Source organism: Podarcis gaigeae (genome assembly GCF_964106915.1).
Source record: "Podarcis gaigeae genome assembly, chromosome: 4".
NCBI classification, from domain to species: Eukaryota; Metazoa; Chordata; class Lepidosauria; order Squamata; family Lacertidae; genus Podarcis; species Podarcis gaigeae.
Genome location: NC_139677.1, coordinates 79,960,848 through 79,976,612, shown reverse-complemented (window position 1 = coordinate 79,976,612; position 15,765 = coordinate 79,960,848). Strand labels below are relative to the sequence as shown.

At 43.9% G+C, this 15,765-nt stretch overlaps 2 protein-coding genes across 8 annotated transcripts in view; one reads left to right on the top strand and one right to left on the bottom strand.

Moving 5' to 3' along the window:
• Window positions 1-15,765, top strand: part of LOC310843240 (cilia- and flagella-associated protein 337-like) — a 1,288,916-nt gene that overhangs the window by 680,616 nt on the left and 592,535 nt on the right. The gene's annotated exons all lie outside the window — the stretch shown is intronic.
• The window catches only part of STARD13 (StAR related lipid transfer domain containing 13), a 231,072-nt gene that overhangs the window by 62,822 nt on the left and 152,485 nt on the right, over window positions 1-15,765 (bottom strand). The window contains exon 1 of one of the 7 annotated variants that reach the window (XR_014563564.1): window positions 9,749-10,139. The exons of 5 other annotated variants lie outside the window; for them this stretch is intronic. The gene's annotated coding sequence lies outside the window, so the exon portion shown is untranslated. Of the gene's footprint in view, window positions 1-9,748; window positions 10,140-15,765 lie in introns of those variants that run through there. One more of the 7 variants, XM_083736125.1, reaches the window with a different exon arrangement.

Genomic DNA, 15,765 nt, shown 5'->3' with positions numbered 1-15,765 from the left:
CCACCCACCCACTTGCCACAGCCACCAATTGCCTGCCCACCTCACCACAGCTGCCAATCACCCGCCCAATCGCTGCTGCCAATCTCTTGCTTGCTGCTGCCGTTAATCGCACGTCCCCCTCCTCCACATTCACTATCCGTGTATAAGACGACACCCAATTTTTGCCTACTTTTTTTTAGGAAAAAGCATCGTCTTATGCATGGAAAAATACGGCAGTTGACAGTAAGGACAATTTCTCAATGAAGACAAAGGTCTTCATTTATGCATCTCCAATGTGTTAAAAAATTATAGCTACCACTTAAGAAGACCAAAGATACTACTAACCCAGGTGTGATAATGCACTGAGGTTGATTAATGAAGCAAACCTTAGAAGACCCCATTGCATGTTCAAAGATGCAGTTCTGCCTGATTTCCTTGTCTTCCCAAGAGGACACTGCAGGAGGAGTGGTTGCAGCATCATATAGGTGAATAATGGCATCTAATGCATCTAAGGCTGGCCAACATGGTGCGATCCGATATGGACTACAATTCCATCAACCCTTCTTACCATGGTCATATTGGTTATGATGTTCAACAACATCTGGAGGGCTCCACATTGACTTCCCTTGATGTAAGACAACACTATGCTTCCATTTCAGACTCTCCTTCCCAGTCAGTCTCCTCCCCTCCTCATCTGTGGTGGTAGGGGAGGAGTAGCACCTCTGGGGGACATGTCATGCTCTTTCTGGGGTAGTCTGTCCAGCTTTGGTCCCCACCCTTCACTCAGCTCTCACGTGGGGCTCCTGGAGGCTGTCAGCATGCGACAGTGGCCACACCCTGGGAACAGCTTCGACTGGTCCGCTAAACCAGGGGAGGGTAGCTGATGGGTCTCAAACCCTCATTTGGCTAAGGACTCCCTCTGCATGCAAATACAAGCTCTGGTGGGTTGAGCGGATGAGACCAATAGTGGGGTCAAGAAGGCAGTTTTTGCATGTGCTGTAGAGGGAATTGCTTGCCAACCTGGGAACATAACCCATCTAGGAGAAGGAAAACTCTGATCCTAAACCTCCGCTGCTTTGCAGGATATCTTTGGGAGAAGAAAAGGTTAAGGAGTAAATCCTACACAAATCTGGAGTGAAGTCCCTAAGGTGATTGGATGGTGCCTTGTACTCCTCCTTCTGGCAATTCCTACAGCCAAGCTAGTGCCAAACATATTACTCTGCTTTCCCCTGGACCACATCAGCAAGGCCCAGAGGGGGTTATCGTCTCCTGGGCAGCCCAGCTCCTCCATATACACTGCCCAGATTTGCACCCCAGGAAGATCACTTCAGTGCTGCTAACACAGCGGTTTGACTTCACCCCCAGAGGCACACTCCATTGTCTCTCAAGACAGATGCCAACAACATACACACACACTTAAGCAAGTAATGGCCAAAACACTGAGCTAAAAATCAGACCAGGCTACAGGCAAATGGAATGTATATTACAGTTGTGACTACTCAGCTGTGTAGTGTTAACTCGGGTGTGGGGATCTTTGGGCCTCCAGATGTTGCTAAACTGCAGCTTCTATCACCCCTGGCCATTGACCATGCTTCCTGAGGTTGATGGGAGTGGTATTTCAGCAATATTTAGAGGGCCAAAGGTTTCCCACAACTGGTCTAATTGATAACCTGGGGTGGATCTACACGCAGGAAAAAAAACACTATAAATAAGTCGGAAATTAAATCATTATAACAAAAGGGGGGAAAACGCTATGGAAAACCGCATAGAATTTTTTTTTACTCTCTGGCACCATCTGGTGTTGCATGTTTATAACACATTCAAAAAAACTGTTTCCTTACTAATGTAGCTGAGTACTGCATATAATGCAGTGTATGCAAGAATACCGCTTTTGCCTACATCACAAGGAAGTAACTGCTGCTGGAATGAAGGTATATACTTTTTCCAAGGCATGTACCTTCTGATTTCTTTTTCTGTGGGTTTGATAAAGTTATCTTCTCTCCCCTCCCATGAATCCACCACCAATTCTATAAAAATCTGCTTAACAACCACTATATTTACTACCCCTATGGAAATTGCTGCACTTTGTATGACTGGCATTCCCTGTAGCACTGCTTGCTTACTTGCTGGAGGGTACCATTTTCTGCAGAGTTAGGATTTGCTAAGCCTCACCATATGCAATTGACAGGAATATGCAGCCCACTGTGAGATGTAATATAAACCTCACTGAGTAGTTCTAGAGTAGGAATGATACAATAAATACACCTACTGTATATAAGAACACTGGACAGACAAGGCTGCTTAAAAAATATCTATCCTGCTTAAATGACTCAGAGTTGTCTTGGTTGAATTACAGATGGGGGGGGGGGGTCTGACTGCTACCTTTGCTCATGGCCCCCGGAGCTACTGTTTTTATCAGGCTGCTGTCATGTCTTGAGTCAGAGGCTGAAGACCCAGTTCAGGGGTCTGAACCTTCTGTTGGACAGCAGTAGTCCACTGAGGCTGACAGTCAGCAGGGCCTGTATGGCCTCCCCAGTACCTCCCTGGTTCAGTGGTTCAGGAGACAGACTAAGGAGGAGGCTATGGAATAGCTCAGTCGGTACAGGATGAGACTTACTCTCAGGCATCCGGTTGGCCACTGTGAGAAGAGTATGTTGGGCTACATGGACCATTGGCCAGTATACCTGAAGGAGCGTCTTTACCCCCATTGTTCAGCCCAGACACTGAGGGACAGCGCCGAGGGCCTTCTGGCGGTTCTCTCACTGCGAGAAGCAAAGCTACAGGGAACCAGGCAGAGGGCCTTCTTGGTAGTGGCACCCTCCCTGTGGAACGCCCTCCCATCAGGTCAAGGAAATAAGCAACTATCTGACTTTTAGAAGACATCTGAAGTTGGCCCTGTTTAGGGAAGTTTTTAATGTGTGACATTTTAATATATTTTTAATCTTTGTTGGAAGTGGGTGGGGTACAAATAATAAATTATTGTAATTATAATTATTATTAGCCTGATCTAGCAGGCTCTACTTATACTCTTAGTCTGGTGGGGAGGGGGAGGTTTAACAAGGCCCAATCTGCTCCCAAACTTTATTAGAACAAATTGCTCATTTGGAGCTATGTAGTGTCCTGCGACTCCTGGCCCTCCTTGCTGCCAGGGGAGAGGGGCGGTCTTGTGGATTCCATTGAAGTCTCCCTACCTTTCTCTGCACAATCTAGGTGCTTCAACACAGATAACTGAACAGAGAAGGGATCAACAACACAGACCAGTCTAAAAACACAAGTGGGAGGCAGAGGTGGTCCTCTTAGGCATGAAATACTGCCCTCCCCTCCATGAGTTACTGAAACTAATAATGCTGCCCGTTTATCTGCTAATTATTAAGCCCCATGAGTAACTTTTCTTTAGAGAACTTCAGGAGGTTGTTGGAATGATGCTTCCTTTAAAGGCCAGGAAGGTGTCTAAATTGAAGTTTGCTTCAATAAATCCCAGAAAGGACTTCCCTTAATTGAAAGGGAAGGGCAATGTTGTGCATATCTTCCTTGCTAGGAAACCAGTTGTTGATTTGTTTTCATCAGAATTGTGTGCCACATGATTTGAATCTACAATCTCTAAGTTAGCATGATAAACAGTTCGCTAAAACCACAGGCTCCGTAATGGTGTCTTTGTCTCTACTTGCCATCCCCCTGAGTTGCTTTTTTAGACAACCTTTCCCCACTAATGCCATCCACAAAAACAAAGCACCAAATACCAAACATTCCACATAGGGGATGCACAAGTCCAAGCCCAAGGCATACAATGGAATGAATGTGGGTTTTGTCCCCTGACGACAATTCTTATAATTCAGCTAAATGTTCTTAAGAAAACACTATTATATTTAATTTCCAAGAAATGTCCGCGTGTGTGTATTCTGGGTATTACGTCCCTCTGCGTAAAACAAACTTTCATTTAATATATGCATTTTTAATGACCACTTGCCCACCCTTTCACTCTTCCTGCCTGTGTCCTTCCTGTTTTACTTCCTCTTCCATATGCTACGCGGCCCGAACTCAAGTCTGCATGGATGCCATCCCTCTAACCCAAATCTCGGATGTGATGAATGAGTCAGGAATTCTGCGGGTTAAAAAGTACATTATTGTATTAAATGTATTTAGCTGTTTTGCAAAGTGCTTATTGGATTGCCCAGGACTTGAGTGGCGTAGCAAAGCAGTTGACTTTGATCTTGCAAACATAGCTCTTGCGTTGGTAGATCAAAGCAAATCGTTTCGCTGCCCTTGCCAGCTTTGGATCACATGAATTGTCAACAATATTGTTTGGGAAACCAAATGAAGGTGGAACTGAGAAGAACAAAGGCAGCTGGACATTAGAATTCAAAGCAAGAGGAAGGGGTATCAGTCCCAAAATCTGGAGTCTTTCTCACCTGAAGTGGGAGACTCAGCTGGTCTGTAATCTATACTGAGGGCAGGAGTGGGCAACCAACAGCCCATCAGACAGCAGGGAGGGGAAAGAGAAAAAGGCATGCATATATTGGGTATACTAGCTAGGAAAGGTGGGAGAGAGGCAAGATGAGGAGCAACGTAGAGGACTTGTGTAAAGCCAAGAAGACATCCAGAAACTCATTTGAAAAAAGATTACATGGCGAGGACTGCTCTACACACCTCCTCAATGTATGTATAAAATAACGTGTGAGAGGCCCACACCCAAAGGATTGGCACAATTCTCACCCTCAGACTAATTCCAGGTTCCATTGCTTTCAGTGGGACTTAAGAGATGACTAACTTTATCTTGATTGGGACCAACAATGATGGGATATGCCTGCATTGTGGAACAGTCCACTTGAAATAACTTGGAACATGACACACGGAAAAGCAGCTTAGGGCTAGACCTATGGGCTTAAGCTTAAAGGCAACAACCCCAAACAGTTAATAGGAAGTATACTCACTGAACATAGGGGAATTTGTTTCTGAAAGAACATGCTTAGAATTTTGCTGCGCGGGCAGCTGAAATGAGTGCCACAAAAACATATTGTGTGCAAGTAATACGTAAGACTGCAGTCTTAGCCTGTGATCTTCAAACACTGAGCAATCTCAAATTACTCTGGTATAAATGGTTAATATGTTTAGCTATAGTGAGGAGGGGACTTGCTCCAGATTTTATAGTCAGACTTACTGAGCTCATCCATATCATTATGAACCCAAAAAAATCTATGGTTCTGTAGGGCAGTATTGCCAGGAAGCTTAAAGAAGTACAATGAGCGGCTGTTGGCTGAGTCAACTAAAAGGGTGGTGGGGTTGCCAAGATATTTCCACAAAATACTGATCTGGTCTTTTATAGAAATTTGTAAACCGTTTAAAAGGTAGTGGACTGACTTCACTATTCTTCATCCAAGAAGCAACTAGGATGAGGGCTATAGAAGGCTATGTTCCAAACAAGTGTTCTCCATACCAGACATAAAAAACTGCTTCCCTTTCCCTTTCCCACAAGAGCTAGTTATAACATTTTATATACACTGGTGCGATTCCCAAGAGAGCCTACTCATGAAAACATCTGTTTGTCAAAATGAATAATTCATGCAATTTGCTTATAGAACTGCATACTGTATATTCAGAGACCCAGATTGAGCTAAAGAGATCATCTGTTGTGTTGCTGCCTATCTGGACAATACAATTTCAAGTGTATATATCTTTGAGCATCACTCAGGGGAAGATGGGGATGAGCCACAACTCTGAGAGAGAGCGAGCAGATGCCTGGTATGTAGAAGGTCCAAGTCATAGAGCTGGGGAGAAGATCTCTGCCTGAGAACATCTGACAGCTGCCACCAATCAGAGTTAGCAATGTTAGATCAGGAGTAGAGGACCATCAGACCACCAGCTGTTGCTGGACTATGACTCCCTAGCAAACATGGCCCAGGTCCAGGCATGTCGGAAGTTGTACCTGAATGTCTGGACTCTGAGGGCCTCCAGACTTCCAGAAAGCTATTCCAGGTCCTTAAGATTCCCTTAAATGAATGACAGCAGCCTATTAAGCCCTTATAGAATAAATCTGGACGTGGAAACTAGCCACTTCATATCATTATACTGAGGTGCTTGGCTATACATACACTATATATTGTTACAAAGAAATTAGAATAAGAAGACAGGGACACATAAAGGGGCAGAGATAGCTGAACTGAGAGTTGAAGTGGGGAGAGACACCTTTAGGGGTGCCAAGCTGTTTCTCTGGGGTGGTCTTCACCAAAGCAATTGTCTTGCTGCCTATAAAATGCTTAAGGTATATGAATCCATCTACACTCAGCTTGTATTTTTGAAAATACATCCAAATATTGAAAATCACTGTAAGTCTCCGGGCTTCTCTCCTTCAAAAGGAAGTCAGACTCAGGTAAGCACTGACCCTGAAACTTCTCGCTGCTTGGGGTTAATGGGGAGGATGTAGCAATATTATCTACTGCATGTTTTTTCACTACTCGTCAGCTTATTTCAACTACTAAAGATTGGTATATCAACTTTACTTGACATTTCATAGAGTTCAACAGGGACGATCTCTTTTATGGAATTAAATTTACAAGTTTGTTGTTGTTGCTTAGTTGTTTAGTCGTGTCCGACTCTTTGTGACCCCATGGACCAGAGCACGACAGGCACTCCTGTCTTCCACTGCCTCCCGCAGTTTGGTCAAACTCATGCTGGTAGCTTCGAGAACACTGTCCAACCATCTCGTCCTCTGTCGTCCCCTTCTCCTTGTGCCCTTCATCTTTCCCAACATCAGGGTCTTTTCCAGGGAGTCTTCTCTTCTCACGAGGTGGCCAAAGTATTGGAGCCTCAGCTTCACGATGCGTCCTTCCAGTGAGCACTCAGGGCTGATTTCCTTCAGAATGGATAGGTTTGATCTTCTTGCAGTCCTTGGGACTCTCAAGAGTCTCCTCCAGCACCATAATTCAAAAGCATCATTTCTTCGGCGATCAGCCTTCTTTACAAGTTAATGTAAAAAATAAAAGTCCAGTGGAAAAAATGTATAGCCCTAAGATACGTAGGGGCAAACTTTATGAGATGTCTTTGCCAGAGTTCTGTCTTTCACACCGGAAATGATTAAATGGAAGATTGCATATGACTAAAAAGTTTACATTACAGTTACAGCTTACAATATTTTAAAATAACATTCCAGCCTTTGCTTGATAATTGTTCACCTGATAAGAAAGGCTAGAAGGACCCAAAGCCTGTGCACTTCTGCTTAGCAACCTAGGATTAAAATAAAATAGTTGTGGGCTAATTCTACTTGAGATAGCTGCAGCTTCTTTTCCAGAGCAGCGGAAATATGTGAAAGGCGAACAAAGTATTATAGTTAGGAGAACCTTTCTGAAGAAACAAACAGATGGGGTTTGTATGTGGTGAGATTCTTTTTCCCGTCTGAAAAGCCTCAATGACAACAATCTAGGATGGAGCAAAGCAATGTTCCATTATTCCTCTTTTCCTTGCATTTCTGCCTTGCTAACTTATCTGTGCAAAATGCCCTTTCTAGCTTCTCTTGTTAGTGGCTTTCCCATGAAGTGACTTCCAGTCAAAAATGGAAAATAAATCAATCCAACCTTTTGTCTTGGAAAGGGGGCTCTGAATACAGAAACAGCCCATCTAATTAGCAAACACATATGCATGTACCACACAGGGCCCATTCATTCACCAGCCTGCAATCTGATGCCAATGACGTCAAAGTCAAGATTGGAGGAAATAGGTGGCGTACAGCAAATATCAGTTTCAACGTATGACATGGATAGCCAAGTGAGGGGGCTAGGAGAAGGGAACAAATGATTTCGAGGCATGCACAGTATCAAAAGCATGCTGACAGGAAGATAGAGAAATTGGCATTATCAGCCTGCTTTCTTGGGCTTGCAGAATAGCTAGGTTGTCCTTTGTCTCAATTAGGACTGAAGGTGAAAAGCATCAAAATGCATCATTTCCTAAGAAACAACAAAGGTAGATAGACCTCAAGATAGCCACAAGATAAGAGTTTTGTGGCCAATGTTTGTACGCCACTTCCCAAACCAGAAGTGGGCGTGTTCTGCACACAGAGTATAGTGTGTAGTCAGCCTTAGACTCCTCTTGAGTAAAACTAATGTATCAAAAACCTAAATCCCCTGCCGAACCATTAAAAACAACAACACCACACATATAAACTCTAGTAATTTTAAGGACTGCATGTAGCACACGGCCAAACTATCATGGGATTTAGATGTGTGCCAACCACATTATGATGCAACCTCTTTACTAAATCCTGGCAAAATGAATGGAAATGTCTTGGCGGGCAAAGGACAAGTGCTAAGACACAGTGAACACAAACTGCACGAATGCACCATTGTTTCTGTTCCCCACCAATCTTGACAATAAAATCAGCAGCAATTCTAGGGAAACCCTTTAAGTGAAAAAGATAGGAACCCCTATCCTTGGCTCAGCAGTTCCCAAAGCTGAAAAAGAGAAGGGTTTTATGTTTAAGAAGTGATCAGATAGATCTATGCGACTGTCAAAAACTAAACATAAATGTGCCAAAAGCTTTAAAAAAGAAGTGCATCAGGGACACTGGACAGGATGCAACCCACTCTGCTGCTACTATTATTGTTTGATAGTTAAATAGTACCAAGAGGGTGATATTCCCCCTCCACCCCATTCATCCCTGTTCGCAACAACAGGGCATCCTCCCCCCTAAATAAATGACATCAATCAGCGGGGAGTTCTGTAAAATGCATAAAACAGTCATCTTCCAAACTCTACCAGAAGATAAATGATTCCAGACATTGGACTGCAGCCATTTTCCCACACATGCTACAATGTTTTGTCATCCATATTGGGCCATAACATTGAGAGTGTGTGTGTGTTGTTGTTTTTATAAAAAAGGAGAGTTTACAGCTAAAGCTTACACTTCTGGCCGAGAGCAGATAGTGCATGAAACCTACCGCAACAAAAGTGTCATTGCTGTGCAAAACTGTAGCAGGATTGTTTGGTGCCAAATAAAACCAATTTCTAAGGTCTTCCATAAGGTAACTGCAAGCACCTTCTGCTTCTTATTATCACCCTCATCTCAAGCCATTAGAAATTAGGTGGCTGGCAATTGGCATGTCACAGTTTCACTTATGAAAATATAAAAACAATCACCTTGAAAACCTTGTTGAAATGCAAAATAAAATATTTTAAATAAGTAAAATATAGAAAAGCATGAGGTCTTTCGAAGACTGGATGCACATAAACTTTGAAGATACTTTTGGACCACATACATTTATTCTTTTCAAAACTCACTTGAGACATTCTTCTTAATGGCCATATTATCAATAAGCACAGAAAGGATAGGATTTATTTTGATATACTGTTTGTAGTTTCTTCTTGTTTATCTCAGGATAAATATGGGATAAGCATACAATTTTTCTCAACCCTCCAAAGACAGATTATATTCTCCCCTTTCATTACTTATATACCAGGTGTGCTCCTAATCAGTACTGCCAATATGACTGATTCTAAAATAAGTCTTTACCACAGAGAAGGTGCCTCTCAAACAAGATCATCAAAACCACTCTACAACATGCACTATGAGCAATTCAAAAGCTTGTTTGCCAATTGTTTTAAATAAGCAACTTCATGATAAACTTGGTCGCATGTCTAACGTATATTTAAAACCTTTAAAGTACAGAGGAAGTACAGAGAAGATAAGCTCGTTTCCCCCCCTTTCCAAACTGAAGAGCACTTCAAATGGCATTAGTTATCGTACTAATAAACACATAATTACTGGAGGATGAAAACTTACTTTGTGTACAAATATCCCAAGGCTCCGCTGTTCCGTTAAACGCAATCCCTTCTCGATTTCATTTTCTGCTTATTGAGAAGAACTGTTCGGAATCTGACAGATGGTTTCACTCTGCCACTGAGCATTTCCTCTTGGTTATCTCTGCCAGTTAATATTTCCACGAGGCTGTCTGCAGGGCTGTGTTGCTCTCTACATCATTTCTGGTCTGATCAATGCCCTGCCTGGCTTTAGGTTGGTTTCTAGTCCCGCCTCCCGTTCCTGAAGAAATGAAAACTCACAGCTGGATCTTCTGTAAAACATTTCTCTTACCACTGGCTGCTCAGGGTAAATCATGCAATTATACCATGAAGAGACCTGCACCTCCACTTGCAACTTGGAAAACAATTACTCATCTTAATGAGGTGCACATGAAAGTCAACTGCGCAGTCAAATCAATAATACGGAGAAGTCATGACAAGAGAGCTGTGACCTTCAAGCCCGAAGAGCTATGTCAATGTAATACAATACTTCTCTATCATAATGCCAGTGTGAGGCAAAACACACTGCACAGTTTATACCAAGTGGTCCTTTAAAAAATGCATACCACCAGCGGTCTAGGTCACTATGCAAATCACACTCAGCTCTACCTCTCATTTCTGTCTTCTAATCCCGGTGAAGCTGGGGAAGTCCTAAACTGGTTGCATTTTGGCATTGGTTGATGTCACGATGGTGAACAAGCTGAAGCTTAATTCACACAAGATGGGGGTACTATTCTGGCGAATGCAACCTGCATGCCTCTGGGCAGCTGGTTATCAGTTTGGAAATGCTCTTGCGATCTGGCCCTGCAAAGTGGCAGTGGTTGCTAGGAGTGCTTTTCACCCTCTTTGTCTTATATGCCAATGACACCTTTTTAAAATAGAAATCGGTCTTTGTCTCAGTCATTAAGCCACTGCTAGATTCGACACATGTGAAGTGTGAGAGTGCCCTTGAAGACGCTCTGGAAACTTCAATTGGTTCAAAACACAGTTGCCAGAGTTCTGACCAGAGCCAATTGATCATATCACAGTACAGCAATCTTATACAGCTTCCCTGGTTTTCCAGATTGTTTTTGGACTTAATTCGAGGTACTGGTTTCGACCTTTAAAACACCAAATGGCCTAGGACTAAAACATCTTGAGAAATGCTTGACAACTTTGCTCATCTTTGGAGACCCTGCTTCAGTTCCTCCTGCTGTTAAAACATGCTGGATGAGCATTTGAAACAGGGCCTTTTCAGCTGTGGTGCCAAAGATCTGGAACAGCCATTCAAGGGAGGTCCACCTGGATCTAGTGCAGGCATCCCCAACCTGCGGCCTTCCAGATGTTTTGGCCTACAACTCCCATGATCCCTAGCTAACAGGACCAGTGGTCAGGGATGATGGGAATTGTAGTCCAAAACATCTGGAGGGCCAAAGGTTGGGGATGCCTGCTCTAGTGCTACTTGCTTTTAGGGACAGTGAAGATAGTTTATTCCAGTAGGATATTGTAGGATAAAAACTTTAAGCTGCCATACATACTACCACTCCTATTTAGAGTTTTAAAAGTCAATTTTAGTTTGCTCTGTAGTTTTACATATTTTTTTGTATTTTTTTAATTGTAAACTACCCTAAATGTTTGTGGAAAGGTGCTACAGCTGAAAATAAATTATATTAAATAGTATGAGTAATTGCTACTAATTTGAATCCACATTTACTTTGTCTGCCAGCACTTGAGTTGGAAGATCACTTCCTTTGTTACGATCACAGTTGTACAAAGTCTGTAGGAGTCACAGGAAATAGCTGAGTAAGCTGTCTCACAATGTTTATTTTCCAAAACTGCTCTGAAAACCATCCTGATGAGCTGCTCATCCATGAAATATGTGGAAGCAGGGACAACACTGATCCATCTAGCCCAGTCTTCCAAGGATCAAGACCTGGCCCCCTAAGACCTGCTACCCAAAATTCTTATCATTGCGGATTCTAGTGCTTAAATTGAGAGGGACTAGAGTGGTCACTGACACATTACCAAAAAAGAAAGGAAGAGGGCAAAGAGAACAGATTTTCATAACATGTGCATACACTAGTTGAGGGTTTCCCAGACTTGGGTCTTCAGCTGTTTTTGGACTACAATTCCCATCATCCCTAGCCAGCAGGACCAGTGGTCAGGGATGATGGGAATGGTAGTCCAAAAACAGCTGGAGACCCAAGTCTGGGAAACCTTGCTCTAGTTGCTCTAGTATAGATGAAACTTTAAAACAATTACAATAATTTAAATTGAAATGTTATATATAAATAGACATAGACATTGTCATAGTGGGTAAGACTGTGCCCAGGTGACCTTTGTATTTGCTTGATGTCCTCTAGAGGTCCTAACTACTGATGGACACCCTCAAGGCCCTTGCTTTTAACTGGAATTTAACCACATGGACCTTCAAATGTGGGACTGTCCTCAAATAGCCTTTCAATAAGGCTGACCTGGGTAAAGTAGGGCACATGACTAGGATTGGACCTTATACAGTGGTACCTCGGGTTAAGTACTTAATTCATTATGGAGGTCCGTTCTTAACCTGAAACTGTTCTTAACCTGAAGCACCACTTTAGCTAATGGGGCCTCCCGCTGCTGCTGTGCCACCGGAGCACGATTTCTGTTCTCATCCTGAAGCAAAGTTCTTAAACTGAGGTACTAATACTGGGTCAGTGGAGTCTGTAACCTGAAGTGTATGTAACCTGAAGTGTATGTAACCCGAGGTACCACTGTACATGCAAGACAATTTGGTAACCCTGAACTATGATCTCTTCCATGAAGAATCAGACACAAGCACGTAGCATGTTGGAGGTGCATGCCGCAGTTGTGAGGTACAGCACATGCTTCGCATCCAACTGAGTTCAGTCCCTCGAACCTCCAGTTATAAGGTCTCACCAGCACGGCTAGGAAAACGGTAGGGTGCTGCCTCTCAGATATTGGGCTATACACAAAAACAGTCTTGAGTTGGTGTAAGGCAGTTCGTATGCCAAACACATATTTTCAGACTCGGACAATTCTCTCTTTACAAACAAGCATACCCATTTTCTGGGTGCCTTCTCACATGTGTTTTAACCGTACATAATGCAGAAAAGTAACTTGGAAAACAGCCCTAAGCAATGATGTAAGGTGCAGCCCGGGACGCAGGTGGCGCTGTGGGTTAAAGCCTCAGCGCCTAGGACTTGCCGATCGAAAGGTTGGCGGTTCGAATCTCTGCGGCGGGGTGCGCTCCCGCTGCTCGGTCCCAGCGCCTGCCAACCTAGCAGTTCGAAAGCACCTCCGGGTGCAAGTAGATAAATAGGGACCGCTTACCAGCGGGAAGGTAAACGGCGTTTCCGTGTGCGGCTCTGGCTTGCCAGAGCAGCGATGTCACGCTGGCCACGTGACCCGGAAGTGTCTCCGGACAGCGCTGGCCCCTGGCCTCTTAAGTGAGATGGGCGCACAACCCCAGAGTCTGTCAAGACTGGCCCGTACGGGCAGGGGTACCTTTACCTTTACCTTTAAGGTGCAGCCCAGTGTTTTATTCAGCAAGCCGACTTATTGCAGAACAACTTTATTTTGATACAACATTGAACCCGTGACCGGCCTTGTGACAATTATTAACGGGCAACAAGCCAGATACTGAAAACGCCTGAATTGTGATCCAGGGCAGCCTTCATCAATTTGCTACCCTCCAAGTGCCAAAAGAATCTATAGCCTCCGAACATCAGGAGGGCATCAGGTTATTTAAGGCTGGTCCTGTATACTTCTTTATGGGCAAATGGAATTAATTTTTTAAGCCAAGCATATGGATTTAAAATGAGATTCGTTGCTGCTAAGTCTGGACTAGGCAGGGTTGGGAGTTTCCAGAGAGAGTTTTGCTTGGTTCTCAGATGCTGCTTGAATTATTAATAACTTATTAATTACTTTTAGGATACAAAGTGCTTTATAAACACAGGATTGTGATGCTTCAAGCGGCACAGATTTCTTATTACTAATTACACGTATTGGTTGCTTTTTTCATTTACAAAAAGTAAACTCACAACGACTTACAATATAATACATAAATTTAAACTAACATAAAACAAAAATGGAATAAAAGCCCCTCCCCCCCATCACATACATAAAATGTTAGCTAACATATCCCACCCACAAAAGAAGGTCATGATATCTAAAACTTTCTAAGCTAAAGGCGAAAAGCCTGGCTGAAATGAAACTTTTTCCCCTGGCACCTTAAAGTAGCTTCCTTGGGGAGAACATTCTACAAGTTGTGAGCCATCACTGAAAAGGCCTGTTAATGGGTTGCTCATCTAGATTTATAATTCTCTAGCTGGTGTAACCAGTCAGAAGGAATTATTACAGCACAGAGCTCTACTACTAGTTTGCTATCCACCAAATCGCTTATTCTTCAGCTTGCAAAACACCTTATTTACATGGTGGGAAACTCAGCTATTTTCCAAACTGTGTAGCAGTTGCTACCTCATGAAATATACCGTATTTTTCGAACCATAGGGCGCACTGGACCATAGGGCGCACCCAGTTTTTTGGGGGGGAAATAAAGGGGAAAAAATTATTTCCCCCCCAGGCGCGGGGCTGGGGCGGGGGCGGGGGAAGCTCGAGCTTCCCCCGACCCCAGCCCCCAAACAGGCAGCTCTCTGCAAGCCGTGGGAGCGCTCCTGCTGCTTGCGGAGAGGTCCGCGAAGCCTGGGCGCGCTGATCTCAGCGCGCGCAGGCTTCAGCATGCTGTCAACTCTCCGCAAGCAGCGGGAGCCCAGCGCTGGGCTCCCGCTGCTTGCGGAGAGGTGTGCGAAGCCTGGAGAGCGTGAGGGGTCGGTGCGCACCGACCCCTCTCACTCTCCAGGCTTCAGCGAAAGCCTGCATTCGCACCATAGGACGCACACACATTTCCCCTTCATTTTTGGAGGGGAAAAAGTGTGTCCTATGCTGCGAAAAATACGGTAAAATTCCAGAACCTGCATGGGACATGAACGTGAAATCTTCCCTGGCTGATAATCTTAAGACATGGTAACTTGGTAAAATTTGGAGAGGATATTTTGCTACAGAGGCTATTTCAAGACAAACACTTCTCCCTGTGAATATGAGGTGGTCATTCTTCCATGTGCAGCAGACTGATGGATGTGTGGAGCTGCATGTCACTGACTCTGGCTTCAGTAAAGACAGACAAACTTTGTTTCGCTTATCTTCATGGTATTAATACATAGCTAAATACATAGCTGTCAACTTACAGATTTGAAAATAAGGGACCAGCAGCCTTGAAAATAAGGGACCAGCAGCCAAAATAAGGCACCTGCAGCCTCACCTGTTCCAGGCATTCCAGTCTTCCTGTCCTCCTGCAGTCTGGTCAAACCCATGCTGGTAGCTTCGAGAACACTGTCCAACCAACTTTGTAACCAGAGGTTCAACTGAATAGAATCTGAATCACATGTACCACAAGGCCTATGCAGCCTCAACTTAAGATGGCTCCCCAGCCTGGCTTTGCACTGCAAAGTTTGCAGCAGCACGTGCAACAAAACCCCCCTCAGCTTGCATTAACTAGCCACACACAAGGCATGCAAGCTCCATCCCCCAGTTGTTCTTAGACTTCTTATTGGGTGAGCAACACAGGCAAGCAACACAGTTGGAGCCTCCCTCCTCCCTGGCCATCAGGGAGGGAGGGAGAGGAGCTGCTTCCTTTGAAATTTAAGGGAGATCATTTAAGGGACATCCATCAATAAGGGACAGCAGCAGGACATGGCGCTGGAATAAGGGACTGTCCCTTCAAATAAGGGACACTTGACAGCTATGCTAAATATTCCCACTGTATGGTAGTTTGAAAGAGGCCAATGGCAAACATGCCCTATATGTTCACCCTCAAGAATAAATGCCAGCTTTTGTTGGAACTGTGATTTAGCCTCCTTCTTATGCTAAACCTTGTGCTGAAGTGGAAAAAGTTCAACTTCTTTGCAAGGCAGAAGTACATGGAGTTGTTAAAGATCCCACACCCATTCTTGCGTCTCTTAA